Source organism: Medicago sativa, chromosome 2 (genome assembly GCF_051527215.1).
Source record: "Medicago sativa cultivar Bolivia chromosome 2, Bolivia_mono, whole genome shotgun sequence".
NCBI classification, from domain to species: domain Eukaryota; kingdom Viridiplantae; phylum Streptophyta; class Magnoliopsida; order Fabales; family Fabaceae; genus Medicago; species Medicago sativa.
Window position 1 is genome coordinate 44,609,599 of NC_140750.1, and position 20,376 is coordinate 44,629,974.

The window sequence follows — 20,376 nt, forward strand, 5'->3', positions numbered from 1 at the left end:
AATATGTTTATGTATATGTACGACAAGACTGTGAATTAATAAGTAGGTGGCATGTCTCTTGCTATCCACATCAGGGGGATACAAGAGGTTCTCGATCTAAGGGGAACGATTCAAGCCGTAAGGGACCCGCATGTCACTGAAATTAACAAGACGTAGGTGTTCGTGTCTCTTGTTATCCACGCCAGGGGGATACGGGAGGTTCTCGACCTAAGGGGAACAGTTTAAGCCGCAAGGGACCCGCACGACACCGAGGGAGTCCGATGTACGTACATCGGTCATGTATGGGATTGATCTCGGGGTTACTCCACCCGGGACTATCCGTAAAATGAACCAAGATAATAATTGTTTGTTCAACGCTAACCTAATGAATGAACTTATGCACGACTATGTATGTTATGTTTATGATTATGTTCATGAGTATGTAAGAGTGATTACAAGTATGATTAAGTTATGAGCAAGGGCATTAGATGCCATAAGACATGTGCAAGTTATGTAGAGAACAAGTAAAGTATGTTATGCCGATGACGATCTTAGGTTTCCCCTATTCGTCCGGTTTAGAATCGTGCCATGATTATGTATGTTTAGGCCTCGATATGTTGAGCGTATCTTTGGCAATGCGGTTTTAGGTTCCCCTCGACCGCCATGACACGTATAGGAAGTGAAGCCTATAACAAGTTAAGATAAGAGTATGACGGCTCTAGTATGCACTACCGTCTAAGCATGCAAGTCCCCACACACGTATAATCAACCGTCAGGTTGTAAAGTAGACACGTGGTGACCGTAGGTTTCCCTTGAGGTTGCCTATAGCCTAGGATTAGGTGGAACTCACTGAGACATTATGTCTCATCCCAATCCTTATTTGTTTCAGATAAGCAGGACGCTGTGCAAGCTTGAAGTCGGATGAATGTTTCAGCAAGTGTGCGTTCGTGTCGCTGCAGGATGCTTTGGATATTGAAGGATGAAATTATATATATGTATAGTTGTGATGTTTATGTGTTTTATGTACGAACGCAATTTGTTGTATAAATATTCATTCGTGTGTAATTTATGTTGTAAAATTTTAATGTATCCAGTACTAATATTAACACACGTGCTAGACTTTCTAGATACGTCTGGTATGGGTGTTACAAAAGGTAAAAAGATGAATAAAGAGAGATGTTGTGGTGATTAAAGAAATTAAATTTACAAGTGTTACACGACTAACCTTGAGAGAACTGCATATTTAACGATTGATCCATCAATCAAGAAGCTTCGTATTTCTTCCCATTTAATCAAATATCACATTTTTGCGTCAACTGTCATCGAAACAAAATATTAACTTTCCTATTTATCAAATTTATATTAAACTAAAATCATTTTCGGTTTGAGGATCATTGAACCACATTTTCATACTTCCAGTTTAGCAAAGTCCAAACAAACTCAGCTTAAAAATCATATTTCGCATCAAGGGACATCGAGGTACAAGTTCAACCTTCTCATTTATCATATTTGTAACCATAAATGCTAAAACCTCATTTTTGCGACAAGAGTCATCGAGAAACAATATGATAGGAGAGAAAAAGCATGTGTTCAATTTACCAAATTTAAAACAAAATAGGTTCAAATATCATGTTTCGCATGAAGGGATATAGAGGGACAAGTTCAACCTTCATATTTATCAAACTTCTAACCATATAGGTTAAAATCTCGTTTTCGCGACAAGGAACATTCCAATACTTTCATTTTACCGAATATGAAACCAAATAGGTTCACATATCATGTTTTGCATCAAGGGCCATCGAGGGTTCAACCTTCATATTTATCAAACTTGTAACGATATTAGCTAAAATTTCGTTTTCGCAGCAAGGATCATCTCATTACTTTCTATTTACATAATTTAAAACCAAATAGGTTCAATATTATGTTACGCATCAAAGGACATCGAGGGACAAATTCAACCTTCATATTTATCAAACTTCTAACCATATAGGCTAAAATCTCATTTTTGTGACAAGGGTCATTCCAATACACTTTCATTTTACCGAATACAAAACCAAATAGTTTCATATATCATATTTTGCATCAAGGGACATCGAGGGACAAGTTCAACCTTTATCAAACTTCTAACCATATAGGCTAAAATCTCATTTTCGCCTCATGTTTCGCATCAATGGTCAAGTTCAAACTTCTCATTTATCAAACTTGTAGGCATATATACCAAAATCAAATTTTCGCGACAAGGGCCATTCCAATACTTTCATTTTACCGAATACAAAAGCAAATAGGTTCACATATCATGTTTCACATCAAGCGACATCAAGAGACAATTTCAAACTTCCCATTTATCAAACTTTGTAACCATATAGGCTAAAATCTCGTTTTTGTGACAAGGGTCATCCCAATACTTTATATTTACCGAGGGACATATTCAAACTTCCAATTTATCAAACATGTAACCATTTAAGCTAAAATCTGTTTTTCGCGGCAAACAGAAGACATAACTCAATAAAATAAAAAGAAAAAAACTCCAAAGTTATATACTCAAAAGACAATCGATAAAAAAAATAAACAAAACATACGAAAGAGGTTATATTTTGACGACAAAATTCAATATCTAAACAAACTAAAACAAAAGGTAAAAAGATGAATAAAGAGAGATGTTGTGGTGATTAAAGAAATTAAATTTACAAGTGTTACACGACTAACCTTGAGAGAACTGCATATTTAACGATTGATCCATCAATCAAGAAGCTTCGTATTTCTTCCCATTTAATCAAATATCACATTTTTGCGTCAACTGTCATCGAAACAAAATATTAACTTTCCTATTTATCAAATTTATATTAAACTAAAATCATTTTCGGTTTGAGGATCATTGAACCACATTTTCATACTTCCAGTTTAGCAAAGTCCAAACAAACTCAGCTTAAAAATCATATTTCGCATCAAGGGACATCGAGGTACAAGTCCAACCTTCTCATTTATCATATTTGTAACCATAAATGCTAAAACCTCATTTTTGCGACAAGAGTCATCGAGAAACAATATGATAGGAGAGAAAAAGCATGTGTTCAATTTACCAAATTTAAAACAAAATAGGTTCAAATATCATGTTTCGCATGAAGGGATATAGAGGGACAAGTTCAACCTTCATATTTATCAAACTTCTAACCATATAGGTTAAAATCTCGTTTTCGCGACAAGGAACATTCCAATACTTTCATTTTACCGAATATGAAACCAAATAGGTTCACATATCATGTTTTGCATCAAGGGCCATCGAGGGTTCAACCTTCATATTTATCAAACTTGTAACGATATTAGCTAAAATTTCGTTTTCGCAGCAAGGATCATCTCATTACTTTCTATTTACATAATTTAAAACCAAATAGGTTCAATATTATGTTACGCATCAAAGGACATCGAGGGACAAATTCAACCTTCATATTTATCAAACTTCTAACCATATAGGCTAAAATCTCATTTTTGTGACAAGGGTCATTCCAATACACTTTCATTTTACCGAATACAAAACCAAATAGTTTCATATATCATATTTTGCATCAAGGGACATCGAGGGACAAGTTCAACCTTTATCAAACTTCTAACCATAGAGGCTAAAATCTCATTTTCGCCTCATGTTTCGCATCAATGGTCAAGTTCAAACTTCTCATTTATCAAACTTGTAGGCATATATACCAAAATCAAATTTTCGCGACAAGGGCCATTCCAATACTTTCATTTCACCGAATACAAAAACAAATAGGTTCACATATCATGTTTCACATCAAGCGACATCAAGAGACAATTTCAAACTTCCCATTTATCAAACTTTGTAACCATATAGGCTAAAATCTCGTTTTTGTGACAAGGGTCATCCCAATACTTTATATTTACCGAGGGACAAGTTCAAACTTCCAATTTATCAAACATGTAACCATTTAAGCTAAAATCTGTTTTTCGCGGCAAACAGAAGACATAACTCAATAAAATAAAAAGAAAAAAACTCCAAAGTTATATACTCAAAAGACAATCGATAAAAAAAATAAACAAAACATACGAAAGAGGTTATATTTTGACGACAAAATTCAATATCTAAACAAACTAAAACAAATGGTAAAAAGATGAATAAAGAGAGATGTTGTGGTGATTAAAGAAATTAAATTTACAAGTGTTACACGACTAACCTTGAGAGAACTGCATATTTAACGATTGATCCATCAATCAAGAAGCTTCGTATTTCTTCCCATTTAATCAAATATCACATTTTTGCGTCAACTGTCATCGAAACAAAATATTAACTTTCCTATTTATCAAATTTATATTAAACTAAAATCATTTTCGGTTTGAGGATCATTGAACCACATTTTCATACTTCCAGTTTAGCAAAGTCCAAACAAACTCAGCTTAAAAATCATATTTCGCATCAAGGGACATCGAGGTACAAATTCAACCTTCTCATTTATCATATTTGTAACCATAAATGCTAAAACCTCATTTTTGCGACAAGAGTCATCGAGAAACAATATGATAGGAGAGAAAAAGCATGTGTTCAATTTACCAAATTTAAAACAAAATAGGTTCAAATATCATGTTTCGCATGAAGGGATATAGAGGGACAAGTTCAACCTTCATATTTATCAAACTTCTAACCATATAGGTTAAAATCTCGTTTTCGCGACAAGGAACATTCCAATACTTTCATTTTACCGAATATGAAACCAAATAGGTTCACATATCATGTTTTGCATCAAGGGCCATCGAGGGTTCAACCTTCATATTTATCAAACTTGTAACGATATTAGCTAAAATTTCGTTTTCGCAGCAAGGATCATCTCATTACTTTCTATTTACATAATTTAAAACCAAATAGGTTCAATATTATGTTACGCATCAAAGGACATCGAGGGACAAATTCAACCTTCATATTTATCAAACTTCTAACCATATAGGCTAAAATCTCATTTTTGTGACAAGGGTCATTCCAATACACTTTCATTTTACCGAATACAAAACCAAATAGTTTCATATATCATATTTTGCATCAAGGGACATCGAGGGACAAGTTCAACCTTTATCAAACTTCTAACCATAGAGGCTAAAATCTCATTTTCGCCTCATGTTTCGCATCAATGGTCAAGTTCAAACTTCTCATTTATCAAACTTGTAGGCATATATACCAAAATCAAATTTTCGCGACAAGGGCCATTCCAATACTTTCATTTCACCGAATACAAAAACAAATAGGTTCACATATCATGTTTCACATCAAGCGACATCAAGAGACAATTTCAAACTTCCCATTTATCAAACTTTGTAACCATATAGGCTAAAATCTCGTTTTTGTGACAAGGGTCATCCCAATACTTTATATTTACCGAGGGACAAGTTCAAACTTCCAATTTATCAAACATGTAACCATTTAAGCTAAAATCTGTTTTTCGCGGCAAACAGAAGACATAACTCAATAAAATAAAAAGAAAAAAACTCCAAAGTTATATACTCAAAAGACAATCGATAAAAAAAATAAACAAAACATACGAAAGAGGTTATATTTTGACGACAAAATTCAATATCTAAACAAACTAAAACAAAAGGTAAAAAGATGAATAAAGAGAGATGTTGTGGTGATTAAAGAAATTAAATTTACAAGTGTTACACGACTAACCTTGAGAGAACTGCATATTTAACGATTGATCCATCAATCAAGAAGCTTCGTATTTCTTCCCATTTAATCAAATATCACATTTTTGCGTCAACTGTCATCGAAACAAAATATTAACTTTCCTATTTATCAAATTTATATTAAACTAAAATCATTTTCGGTTTGAGGATCATTGAACCACATTTTCATACTTCCAGTTTAGCAAAGTCCAAACAAACTCAGCTTAAAAATCATATTTCGCATCAAGGGACATCGAGGTACAAGTCCAACCTTCTCATTTATCATATTTGTAACCATAAATGCTAAAACCTCATTTTTGCGACAAGAGTCATCGAGAAACAATATGATAGGAGAGAAAAAGCATGTGTTCAATTTACCAAATTTAAAACAAAATAGGTTCAAATATCATGTTTCGCATGAAGGGATATAGAGGGACAAGTTCAACCTTCATATTTATCAAACTTCTAACCATATAGGTTAAAATCTCGTTTTCGCGACAAGGAACATTCCAATACTTTCATTTTACCGAATATGAAACCAAATAGGTTCACATATCATGTTTTGCATCAAGGGCCATCGAGGGTTCAACCTTCATATTTATCAAACTTGTAACGATATTAGCTAAAATTTCGTTTTCGCAGCAAGGATCATCTCATTACTTTCTATTTACATAATTTAAAACCAAATAGGTTCAATATTATGTTACGCATCAAAGGACATCGAGGGACAAATTCAACCTTCATATTTATCAAACTTCTAACCATATAGGCTAAAATCTCATTTTTGTGACAAGGGTCATTCCAATACACTTTCATTTTACCGAATACAAAACCAAATAGTTTCATATATCATATTTTGCATCAAGGGACATCGAGGGACAAGTTCAACCTTTATCAAACTTCTAACCATAGAGGCTAAAATCTCATTTTCGCCTCATGTTTCGCATCAATGGTCAAGTTCAAACTTCTCATTTATCAAACTTGTAGGCATATATACCAAAATCAAATTTTCGCGACAAGGGCCATTCCAATACTTTCATTTCACCGAATACAAAAACAAATAGGTTCACATATCATGTTTCACATCAAGCGACATCAAGAGACAATTTCAAACTTCCCATTTATCAAACTTTGTAACCATATAGGCTAAAATCTCGTTTTTGTGACAAGGGTCATCCCAATACTTTATATTTACCGAGGGACAAGTTCAAACTTCCAATTTATCAAACATGTAACCATTTAAGCTAAAATCTGTTTTTCGCGGCAAACAGAAGACATAACTCAATAAAATAAAAAGAAAAAAACTCCAAAGTTATATACTCAAAAGACAATCGATAAAAAAAATAAACAAAACATACGAAAGAGGTTATATTTTGACGACAAAATTCAATATCTAAACAAACTAAAACAAATGGTAAAAAGATGAATAAAGAGAGATGTTGTGGTGATTAAAGAAATTAAATTTACAAGTGTTACACGACTAACCTTGAGAGAACTGCATATTTAACGATTGATCCATCAATCAAGAAGCTTCGTATTTCTTCCCATTTAATCAAATATCACATTTTTGCGTCAACTGTCATCGAAACAAAATATTAACTTTCCTATTTATCAAATTTATATTAAACTAAAATCATTTTCGGTTTGAGGATCATTGAACCACATTTTCATACTTCCAGTTTAGCAAAGTCCAAACAAACTCAGCTTAAAAATCATATTTCGCATCAAGGGACATCGAGGTACAAATTCAACCTTCTCATTTATCATATTTGTAACCATAAATGCTAAAACCTCATTTTTGCGACAAGAGTCATCGAGAAACAATATGATAGGAGAGAAAAAGCATGTGTTCAATTTACCAAATTTAAAACAAAATAGGTTCAAATATCATGTTTCGCATGAAGGGATATAGAGGGACAAGTTCAACCTTCATATTTATCAAACTTCTAACCATATAGGTTAAAATCTCGTTTTCGCGACAAGGAACATTCCAATACTTTCATTTTACCGAATATGAAACCAAATAGGTTCACATATCATGTTTTGCATCAAGGGCCATCGAGGGTTCAACCTTCATATTTATCAAACTTGTAACGATATTAGCTAAAATTTCGTTTTCGCAGCAAGGATCATCTCATTACTTTCTATTTACATAATTTAAAACCAAATAGGTTCAATATTATGTTACGCATCAAAGGACATCGAGGGACAAATTCAACCTTCATATTTATCAAACTTCTAACCATATAGGCTAAAATCTCATTTTTGTGACAAGGGTCATTCCAATACACTTTCATTTTACCGAATACAAAACCAAATAGTTTCATATATCATATTTTGCATCAAGGGACATCGAGGGACAAGTTCAACCTTTATCAAACTTCTAACCATAGAGGCTAAAATCTCATTTTCGCCTCATGTTTCGCATCAATGGTCAAGTTCAAACTTCTCATTTATCAAACTTGTAGGCATATATACCAAAATCAAATTTTCGCGACAAGGGCCATTCCAATACTTTCATTTCACCGAATACAAAAACAAATAGGTTCACATATCATGTTTCACATCAAGCGACATCAAGAGACAATTTCAAACTTCCCATTTATCAAACTTTGTAACCATATAGGCTAAAATCTCGTTTTTGTGACAACGGTCATCCCAATACTTTATATTTACCGAGGGACAAGTTCAAACTTCCAATTTATCAAACATGTAACCATTTAAGCTAAAATCTGTTTTTCGCGGCAAACAGAAGACATAACTCAATAAAATAAAAAGAAAAAAACTCCAAAGTTATATACTCAAAAGACAATCGATAAAAAAAATAAACAAAACATACGAAAGAGGTTATATTTTGACGACAAAATTCAATATCTAAACAAACTAAAACAAATGGTAAAAAGATGAATAAAGAGAGATGTTGTGGTGATTAAAGAAATTAAATTTACAAGTGTTACACGACTAACCTTGAGAGAACTGCATATTTAACGATTGATCCATCAATCAAGAAGCTTCGTATTTCTTCCCATTTAATCAAATATCACATTTTTGCGTCAACTGTCATCGAAACAAAATATTAACTTTCCTATTTATCAAATTTATATTAAACTAAAATCATTTTCGGTTTGAGGATCATTGAACCACATTTTCATACTTCCAGTTTAGCAAAGTCCAAACAAACTCAGCTTAAAAATCATATTTCGCATCAAGGGACATCGAGGTACAAATTCAACCTTCTCATTTATCATATTTGTAACCATAAATGCTAAAACCTCATTTTTGCGACAAGAGTCATCGAGAAACAATATGATAGGAGAGAAAAAGCATGTGTTCAATTTACCAAATTTAAAACAAAATAGGTTCAAATATCATGTTTCGCATGAAGGGATATAGAGGGACAAGTTCAACCTTCATATTTATCAAACTTCTAACCATATAGGTTAAAATCTCGTTTTCGCGACAAGGAACATTCCAATACTTTCATTTTACCGAATATGAAACCAAATAGGTTCACATATCATGTTTTGCATCAAGGGCCATCGAGGGTTCAACTTTCATATTTATCAAACTTGTAACGATATTAGCTAAAATTTCGTTTTCGCAGCAAGGATCATCTCATTACTTTCTATTTACATAATTTAAAACCAAATAGGTTCAATATTATGTTACGCATCAAAGGACATCGAGGGACAAATTCAACCTTCATATTTATCAAACTTCTAAGCATATAGGCTAAAATCTCATTTTTGTGACAAGGGTCATTCCAATACACTTTCATTTTACCGAATACAAAACCAAATAGTTTCATATATCATATTTTGCATCAAGGGACATCGAGGGACAAGTTCAACCTTTATCAAACTTCTAACCATATAGGCTAAAATCTCATTTTCGCCTCATGTTTCGCGTCAATGGTCAAGTTCAAACTTCTCATTTATCAAACTTGTAGGCATATATACCAAAATCAAATTTTCGCGACAAGGGCCATTCCAATACTTTCATTTTACCGAATACAAAAACAAATAGGTTCACATATCATGTTTCACATCAAGCGACATCAAGAGACAATTTCAAACTTCCCATTTATCAAACTTTGTAACCATATAGGCTAAAATCTCGTTTTTGTGACAAGGGTCATCGCAATACTTTATATTTACCGAGGGACAAGTTCAAACTTCCAATTTATCAAACATGTAACCATTTAAGCTAAAATCTGTTTTTCGCGGCAAACAGAAGACATAACTCAATAAAATAAAAAGAAAAAAATTCCAAAGTTATAAACTCAAAAGACAATCGATAAAAAAATAAACAAAACATACAAAAGAGGTTATATTTTGACGACAAAATTCAATATCTAAACAAACTAAAACAAATGGTAAAAAGATGAACAAAGAGATATGTTGTGGTGATTAAAGAAATTAAATTTACAAGTGTTACACAACTAACCTTGAGAGAACTGCATATTTAACGATTGATCCATCAATCAAGAAGCATCGTATTTCTTCCCATTTAATCAAATATCACATTTTCGCGTCAACTGTCATCGAAACAAAATATTAACTTTCCTATTTATCAAATTTATATTAAACTAAAATCATTTTCGGTTTGAGGATCATTGAACCACATTTTCATACTTCCAGTTTAGCAAAATCCAAACAAACTCTGCTTAAAAATCATATTTCGCATCAAGGGACATCGAGGTACAAGTTCAACCTTCTCATTTATCATATTTGTAACCATAAATGTTAAAACCTCATTTTTGCGACAAGAGTCATCGAGAAACAATATGATAGGAGAGAAAAAGCATGTGTTCAATTTACCAAATTTAAAACAAAATAGGTTCAAATATCATGTTTCGCATGAAGGGATATAGAGGGACAAGTTCAACCTTCATATTTATCAAACTTCTAACCATATAGGCTAAAATCTCATTTTTGCGACAAGGAACATTCCAATACTTTCATTTTACCGAATATGAAACCAAATAGGTTCACATATCATGTTTTGCATCAAGTCCCATCGAGGGTTCAACCTTCATATTTATCAAACTTGTAACGATATTAGCTAAAATTTCGTTTTCGCAGCAAGGATCATCTCATTACTTTCTATTTACATAATTTAAAACCAAATAGGTTCAATATTATGTTACGCATCAAAGGACATCGGGGGACAAATTCAACCTTCATATTTATCAAACTTCTAACCATATAGGCTAAAATCTCATTTTTGTGACAAGGGACATTCCAATGCACTTTCATTTTACCGAATACAAAACCAAATAGTTTCATATATCATATTTTGCATCAAGGGACATCGAGGGACAAGTTCAACCTTTATCAAACTTCTAACCATATAGGCTAAAATCTCATTTTCGCCTCATGTTTCGCATCAATGGTCAAGTTCAAACTTCTCATTTATCAAACTTGTAGGCATATATACCAAAATCAAATTTTCGCGACAAGGGTCATTCCAATAATTTCATTTTACCGAATACAAAAACAAATAGGTTCACATATCATGTTTCACATCAAGCGACATCAAGAGACAATTTCAAACTTCCCATTTATCAAACTTTGTAACCATATAGGCTAAAATCTCGTTTTTGTGACAAGGGTCATCCCAATACTTTATATTTACCGAGGGACAAGTTCAAACTTCCAATTTATCAAACATGTAACCATTTAAGCTAAAATCTGTTTTTCGCGGCAAACAGAAGACATAACTCAATAAAATAAAAAGAAAAAAATTCCAAAGTTATAAACTCAAAAGACAATCGATAAAAAAATAAACAAAACATACAAAAGAGGTTATATTTTGACGACAAAATTCAATATCTAAACAAACTAAAACAAATGGTAAAAAGATGAACAAAGAGATATGTTGTGGTGATTAAAGAAATTAAATTTACAAGTGTTACACAACTAACCTTGAGAGAACTGCATATTTAACGATTGATCCATCAATCAAGAAGCATCGTATTTCTTCCCATTTAATCAAATATCACATTTTCGCGTCAACTGTCATCGAAACAAAATATTAACTTTCCTATTTATCAAATTTATATTAAACTAAAATCATTTTCGGTTTGAGGATCATTGAACCACATTTTCATACTTCCAGTTTAGCAAAATCCAAACAAACTCTGCTTAAAAATCTTATTTCGCATCAAGGGACATCGAGGTACAAGTTCAACCTTCTCATTTATCATATTTGTAACCATAAATGTTAAAACCTCATTTTTGCGACAAGAGTCATCGAGAAACAATATGATAGGAGAGAAAAAGCATGTGTTCAATTTTCCAAATTTAAAACAAAATAGGTTCAAATATCATGTTTCGCATGAAGGGATATAGAGGGACAAGTTCAACCTTCATATTTATCAAACTTCTAACCATATAGGCTAAAATCTCATTTTTGCGACAAGGAACATTCCAATACTTTCATTTTACCGAATATGAAACCAAATAGGTTCACATATCATGTTTTGCATCAAGTCCCATCGAGGGTTCAACCTTCATATTTATCAAACTTGTAACGATATTAGCTAAAATTTCGTTTTCGCAGCAAGGATCATCTCATTACTTTCTATTTACATAATTTAAAACCAAATAGGTTCAATATTATGTTACGCATCAAAGGACATCGAGGGACAAATTCAACCTTCATATTTATCAAACTTCTAACCATATAGGCTAAAATCTCATTTTTGTGACAAGGGACATTCCAATGCACTTTCATTTTACCGAATACAAAACCAAATAGTTTCATATATCATATTTTGCATCAAGGGACATCGAGGGACAAGTTCAACCTTTATCAAACTTCTAACCATATAGGCTAAAATCTCATTTTCGCCTCATGTTTCGCATCAATGGTCAAGTTCAAACTTCTCATTTATCAAACTTGTAGGCATATATACCAAAATCAAATTTTCGCGACAAGGGTCATTCCAATAATTTCATTTTACCGAATACAAAAACAAATAGGTTCACATATCATGTTTCACATCAAGCGACATCAAGAGACAATTTCAAACTTCCCATTTATCAAACTTTGTAACCATATAGGCTAAAATCTCGTTTTTGTGACAAGGGTCATCCCAATACTTTATATTTACCGAGGGACAAGTTCAAACTTCCAATTTATCAAACATGTAACCATTTAAGCTAAAATCTGTTTTTCGCGGCAAACAGAAGACATAACTCAATAAAATAAAAAGAAAAAAACTCCAAAGTTATAAACTCAAAAGACAATCGATAAAAAAATAAAAAAAAACATGCGAAAGAGGTTATATTTTGACGACAAAATTCAATATCTAAACAAACTAAAACAAATGGTAAAAAGATGAATAAGGAGAGATGTTGTGGTGATTAAAGAAATTAAATTACAAGTGTTACACGACTAACCTTGAGAGAACTGCATATTTAACGATTGATCCATCAATCAAGAAGCTTCGTATTTCTTCCCATTTAAACTGTAACATCCCGCTCGTCAGCTAATGGAAATTTCATTTGCTAAATGTATCAGAGGACTAAGATTCATAGAAAGTGAGCATGATGAATAAAGTTAAGTACGACGGAAGATAGTAATGAGGAATATCAGTCAAGCATGAGTTATGTATCAGAGTCAGGTAACACGATTGAGACGAAGGGCATTTAAGTAAACTCGCACAAAGGAGTATATAAGCGATTTTGGGGAAAAATATCTCATTTCCCACTTCACTTTCTCTCTCTAGGTTTTTGGGAAAAACCTTTCTCTCCTCCTTCTCTCTAGATATGCGCTCTCCTTCCTTCTTCAATCCATCCAAAGCCTTCCAAATTCATGCAATAGATGGCTTAGCAAGCAAGAAACAAGTGGAGGAAGAGATTGAAGCATGGTTTAGAGGAAAGGGCTAAGGATCAAGAATGAAGTGGAATTAGGGTTTGAAGCTTGAAGATCAAGTGCAAATCATTAGGTGAGTTCTTAGATAGAACCCACCATTGGGATTATGTGTTTAATTGCAAGCAAAACATGATTTTTGTTAAGATTAGAGAAATATAAGTTTTAGTACCCTAGCCTTGATCTTGCTTTGTACATGTTATTATTGCCATAAAAGATGTTTTATAATGTATATATATGTTGCTGGATGTTTTGGTGCATTGCAGGAACCATTAGAATGAGTTTTGGGTCAAAAATTGGAAATTTGGTACCACAGACCCGAAGAACTACGCTATTAGCGAAATCTACGCTAATAGCGTAATTCCCCAGAAAAGCCACGCTCCAGGGGCGCTATTAGCGCAGCCCTCTGGACCAGCCATCATGCTTTTTGGCTGTTGGCTCAGTGTGGGTCGGTGGTGCGTTCCGATGCTTTTCTTTCAACGTTTTATGACTTTGTAACCCCAAAACAACATCGAATCAATGCACATAACATCAAGCAATCGTTGAATCAAGAATCATGGTAATCTTAACATGTACATCAAGAGAGGCACAAGAGAGTTTAAGCCGATGTATTCGGGTAGTAAGCACTAAGAAAGGGAAGAACTAGAGCCTCGACATAGTAGTCGAGAACTAGCAAGTTTAGCATGAAATCCCTAAGTATGTTAAGTATAGGAATGAACCTAAGTAAGTAAGACGCGAAGTGTAATCTCTTCGCATATGACCATGTATGATTAGTTAGCACATTAAGTCATGGATTGATTAGTTAATCTCTCCACTAAAAATAAGAATGTATAAGTTTACCGCTAATCGGATCGACTCAAGGGACCGAGGTAATAGGCAAGCAAGTATGAATATGATTATGTATACGCATGACAAGGCTATGACTTAATAAGTAGGTGGCATGTCTCTTGTTATCCACATCAGGGGGATACAAGAGGTTCTCGATCTAAGGGGAACGATTCAAGCCGTAAGGGACCCGCATGCCACTGAAATTAACAAGACGTAGGTGCTCGTGTCTCTTGTTATCCACGCCAGGGGGATACGGGAGGTTCTCGACCTAAGGGGAACGGTTTAAGCCGCAAGGGACCCGCACGACACCGAGGGAGTCCGATGTACGTACATCGGTCATGTATGGGATTGATCTCGGGGTTACTCCACCCGGGACTATCCGTAAAATGAATCAAGATAATAATTGTTTGTTCAACGCTAACCAATATGAATGAACTTAGGTACGTTTATGTATGTTACGATTATGATTATGAACTCATGTACGATTATGTATGAGAATAAGAGCATTAGATGCTTTAAGACAAGTACAAGTTATGTATAGAGCAAGCTACGAACATGATACCGATGACGATCTTAGGTTCCCCTAATCGTCCGGTTTAGAATCGTGCCATGATATGATATGTTTAGGCCTCGATACGTAGAGCGTATTCTTGGCAATGCGGTCCTAGGTTCCCTTGACCGCCATGACACGTATAGGAAGTGAAGCCTATAACAAGTTAAGTTAAGACTATGACGGCTCTAGTATGCACTACCGTCTAAGTATGCAAGTCCCCACACACGTATAATCAACCGTCAGGTTGTAATGTAGACACGTGGTGACCGTAGGTTTCCCCCCGAGGTTGCCTATAGCCTAGGATTTAGGGGAACTCACTGAGACCTTATGTCTCATCCCAATCCTTATTTGTTTCAGATAAACAGGTTGGATTAGCAAGCTAGTAGCCGAATGGATGATGCGACAAGTATTCGTTTGTACCGCTGCAGGATGCATGGATATTCAAGGTTGCATATAGTATATTTATAAAAGGAAGAGTTGTATTTATGTTGTACAAACGCATTTGTTGTATAAGATTATTCATTCGAAGTTTTAATGTTGTAAATCTTTAATGTATCCAGTACTAATATTAACACACGTGCTAGACTTTCTAAATACGTCTGGTATGGGTGTTACAATTGGTATCAGAGCAGGTCGATTCAGACCGTGCCTTGGGTCATTAAATTACAACTAACGTAGTGGGACCATTGGGTTCCGGGTAAATGTTCTATTTGTCATTGTTAGTTGAGCCTGATCAACTCAATTTAACAATCGACGATTAGAACGGATACCTGAGAGCTGAATAGGACCCAGGAGGAACGAAGTATGTGATGAGGAAGTTTGATCGTGTCAAAAGGTGGCCGGTGAACTAATCAAGTAGAAGTGTGAATCCTCCGGGAATGTAAGGTATGTTTAGAAGGGACGTTCCAACAATGTCAGGCAAGATGTAGAGATACTTCGTGTACTCGTAAGTGAAGAAGTGGGATATATATCTAATCATGACCGAAAGATTCGGTAAGAGTTGTGGTTGGAACGGGTTTATGATATTCTGAAATGTCAGAACAATGTTACAAGGTAGTAAGAGGTCAACATATGTTAACGGAGTTAGCATGCTCTCAGGAATAGCATTATATGAATGAAGTTAAGTATAGGTATGACTGGAAGTTGCATAAGTAGCAACATAATGAATTAAGCAGTTATTAGCGGATGAAGTTAAGGTTTATGTGGAAACTTTATGTTAAGAGACATGATGACAAGGTATTAGTTTCTGATGTGCCGGGAATTGAATTGATTGATGTTAACGCTTGCCATGCAAAGGTTATAGAAATGTTTTTTTTTTAAGATGATTGGAATGAATGATGTGCACTAGATTACTTGAAGAAATAAGATTTTTATGTAAAATATGATTTTTAGAAAACTGAGTTGAAGAAAATACGCCAATAGCGAAAATTACGCTAATAGCGAAATTACTCCAGAGAATTTCGCTAATAGCGAACCTGGGGCGAAAATTTTCAGTTTTTCCAAAAATTGTCATTTCGTCTCTAGGGTCAGTAGTAGCTATTGGGGGTTGTTTTCACTATCTTTTATATGACAAACTTTTTCTATAACATCAAGTAACGAATGCACATCACATCCTATGATTTCTAAGGAAGAAATGCATGGAGAAGTATTAACGGAATCAGTCCGGTTTAAGGTAGCTTTGAAAGTTAATGTGTCAAGAGTCAAGAACAAGTCAAGATCAAGAGAATAGAAGTTCTGGCAATTAGAAGAAAAGTCACGGATGTTTATGCATGAGTTATGAAGTAAGAAGTTAAAACGGTGCAAAGTTATAAGAAATCACAAGGTTCTCGGATTATGTGAAAATATGACGTATCTCTCGAACCTATGTTTTGCTTAATCGACTTGCTAAGGCTCAATACGATGTTGAATTGTAAAGTTTAAATAATTTTAGAAAGATTTACGCTTATGGGTGATTGAGATTGACATTTTGAAAAAAATTCACGAGATTTTCCTAGGAACCGAGTTGCATTGACACTCGTAGAACGGGCTAGACTTATTAGAGTCTGGGTATGATGGCACGTATGTGTTATCAACTCGTTCTATGATTTTAGGGCAACGGCCGGGGCCTAAACTCAATATATTTATAAAGTAGAAAATCATCAACGTCAATGACCCGTGCGCTAGTTTACGAAGTTTTCTTTTAAAAAGAAAATCAACGAGCAAGCATTGGTATGATTAAGCAAAAATATAGTAGATGAGATTGTCAAAGGAATTTGAGTTACTCGGAAACAAGTTCAAGTACGACATGTATGTTTTAGCCGGTAAATCCAATCAGTAAAAATGTAAGGTTACCCCCAAGTCAAGTATTATGAGCATGAGATAAATTATCACGAGTTTTGGAATTCACAAAACAAGTGTAAGTTTGTGATGTTGGTTGCAACATGGAAGTTAATCGTTAAATACGAAACATGGGAGTTTTAGTATGTATGAAGCTTTGTGGAGAATAAGATTGTTTAAGGTGTTTATATGTTATGCCTTGCATTTTTCCTTGTCTGTTATGTTCATCGGTTGTCTGGGGTTGAAACAGATCCAAACATGAGAGTTTAACAAGAAGTTTCGAACAAAATTGCAGAAATCATTCAAGAACTACGCTATTAGCTTGGCTTACGCTAATAGCGAAATTTGCAGCATCTTCCAGAGGCTTACGCTAATAGCGAAATTCTGGCATGGCTGGAAATTTTCTGCGCTATTAGCGTAGCTTGCGGGAAGTGTGAACTTTTCTGCATTTTTAAAACAACCTTTTATGCTCTAATCTTGTTACTTTGATTTGTTCTTAATGGAACATCTTTAATCCAATTGTTTTCATTTTCAAATTTCTTTAACAAATCAAAGAGAACTCTCTTATGCTTGAACATGTATCAAGTAACCCTAGACTTCCTTGTTTGAATAATAATGGGAAGGTAAATGTCACAATCAACTTTATGTATTTACCAAGAACTCTAGAAAAGGTATTAATGCTCAAGAGATATCCGGATGAGATGATATGGAGAATCAAGTTTAGTGTTCTGAGGAAGAGGAATAAGTTTACGTTAAGAAGTCCAAGGATTTCCTATGCACATGTAAGCAGTATGGTAAGTATGTTATTATGAAAGGTGATGCCACTCTCGAGTTGAGAAATGAGAACCATACTTTCGTATGCGATACTTGTTAAGTGAAAACGATACTAGATAAAACATGTTAAGTCATGATTTTAAAATTTTTAAAAGTTAAGATTGATATTATGGAACTTGGGAACGATGTTTTATTTAAACTCATGGAAATTATACATTTTCGAAACTGATGAGATACGTCGTAAGTGAACTCACTTAAGACGTACCAACTTCAGGACCAACTTGTCGTGGACAAGTTTAGGGCGAGTTGTTAAATCTTTTTCAAATATAGAAATTCGTCCGATGGTTCTGTGGTGCTATTACAAATTCAGTTTTGAAAATGATAAAATATTTTAGTCATGTATATATATATTCGTTCCAAGAACCTGAATACCAGAGCTTACGGAAATTTCATCAAGAAAGATTCTAAGACACGTATCGTTATCATTTAGCAAGAGATGGCACTTGAAAGTATGTACATGTTATGGAAACGACAATGTTCGTATGAAGCCAATATCATGTGGATACACAGAATTGTGTTAAGAGTATACGATGTAAGTGCAAGTGGAATTACTAGTAAGTTTCACGAGTATGTGAACCATAATATTGGTTAATGGATTGTCAGATGAAGTGGTGAGTTGATTTTACTTTTCATGTCAAGCTATATGAGTTACCCATTAGTTCGGGTGTGATAAGATGCAATGGAATTGCGATGAAATCAGAAGATTTCCTAAAGCTCTGAAACGAGATAAGAGATTCATGGAATCGTTTATATGAGTAATGCAAGTAAGAAGCATGTGCCTCAAGGTACAGTAAGATTATGTATTCATGATAAGATGTATGTATGAAATATGTTTTAAAGTTACAAGTAAGCACTGCAGGGCAAACCTGGTTTCCGTAGAATCCCAGTTAAAAGGCAAATCCTGAGTGTTCATGTTTATGATAAGATATCTTTACAAGAATATTTATGTTAAGCGGGTAAGATATAATCCGAAACAATGAGTTTATGTTAGCATGGAATGTCCCAAGTCATGGTATACTAAGATAACAACAAAGTTTAAGTGATATTAAGATCAGGGAAGCTATATGCCTACGTATATGAATCAAGAAACAAGACGGAACATAAGCAATGATGAATTTTTTTTTTGGAAATGTTTGGATAGAATATGTATGGCTCAGACTAAAGATGCTAAGTTTTATCATGATGATTGGTAGGCGATCTCTAAATTTCGAGGACGAAATTTTTTTTAAGGGGGGTAGAGTGTAACATCCCGCTCGTCAGCTAATGGAAATTTCATTTGCTAAATGTATCAGAGGACTAAGATTCATAGAAAGTGAGCATGATGAATAAAGTTAAGTACGACGGAAGATAGTAATGAGGAATATCAGTCAAGCATGAGTTATGTATCAGAGTCAGGTAACACGATTGAGACGAAGGGCATTTAAGTAAACTCGCACAAAGGAGTATATAAGCGATTTTGGGGAAAAATATCTCATTTCCCACTTCACTTTCTCTCTCTAGGTTTTTAGGAAAAACCTTTCTCTCCTCCTTCTCTCTAGATATGCGCCCTCTTTCCTTCTTCAATCCATCCAAAGCCTTCCAAATTCATGCAATAGATGGCTTAGCAAGCAAGAAACAAGTGGAGGAAGAGATTGAAGCATGGTTTAGAGGAAAGGGCTAAGGATCAAGAATGAAGTGGAATTAGGGTTTGAAGCTTGAAGATCAAGTGCAAATCATTAGGTGAGTTCTTAGATAGAACCCACCATTGGGATTATGTGTTTAATTGCAAGCAAAACATGATTTTTGTTAAGATTAGAGAAATATAAGTTTTAGTACCCTAGCCTTGATCTTGCTTTGTACATGTTATTATTGCCATAAAAGATGTTTTATAATGTATATATATGTTGCTGGATGTTTTGGTGCATTGCAGGAACCATTAGAATGAGTTTTGGGTCAAAAATTGGAAATTTGGTACCACAGACCCGAAGAACTACGCTATTAGCGAAATCTATGCTAATAGCGTAATTCCCCAGAAAAGCCACGCTCCAGGGGCGCTATTAGCGCAGCCCTCTGGACCAGCCAACATGCTTTTTGGCTGTTGGCTCAGTGTGGGTCGGTGGTGCGTTCCGATGCTTTTCTTTCAACGTTTTATGACTTTGTAACCCCAAAACAACATCGAATCAATGCACATAACATCAAGCAATCGTTGAATCAAGAATCATGGTAATCTTAACATGTACATCAAGAGAGGCACAAGAGAGTTTAAGCCGATGTATTCGGGTAGTAAGCACTAAGAAAGGGAAGAACTAGAGCCTCGACATAGTAGTCGAGAACTAGCAAGTTTA

At 34.3% G+C, this 20,376-nt stretch overlaps 1 long non-coding RNA gene across 1 annotated transcript; it reads right to left on the bottom strand.

Moving 5' to 3' along the window:
• Positions 1-1,204: 1,204 nt before the first annotated feature.
• Positions 1,205-8,702, bottom strand: LOC146946864 (uncharacterized). The gene is made up of 6 exons (XR_015028286.1): positions 8,610-8,702; positions 7,129-7,219; positions 5,648-5,738; positions 4,167-4,257; positions 2,686-2,776; positions 1,205-1,295 (listed from the first exon to the last, which is right to left on the bottom strand). It is a non-coding gene; the product is annotated as an uncharacterized LOC146946864 (long non-coding RNA).
• Between the last annotated feature and the right edge of the window lie 11,674 nt (positions 8,703-20,376).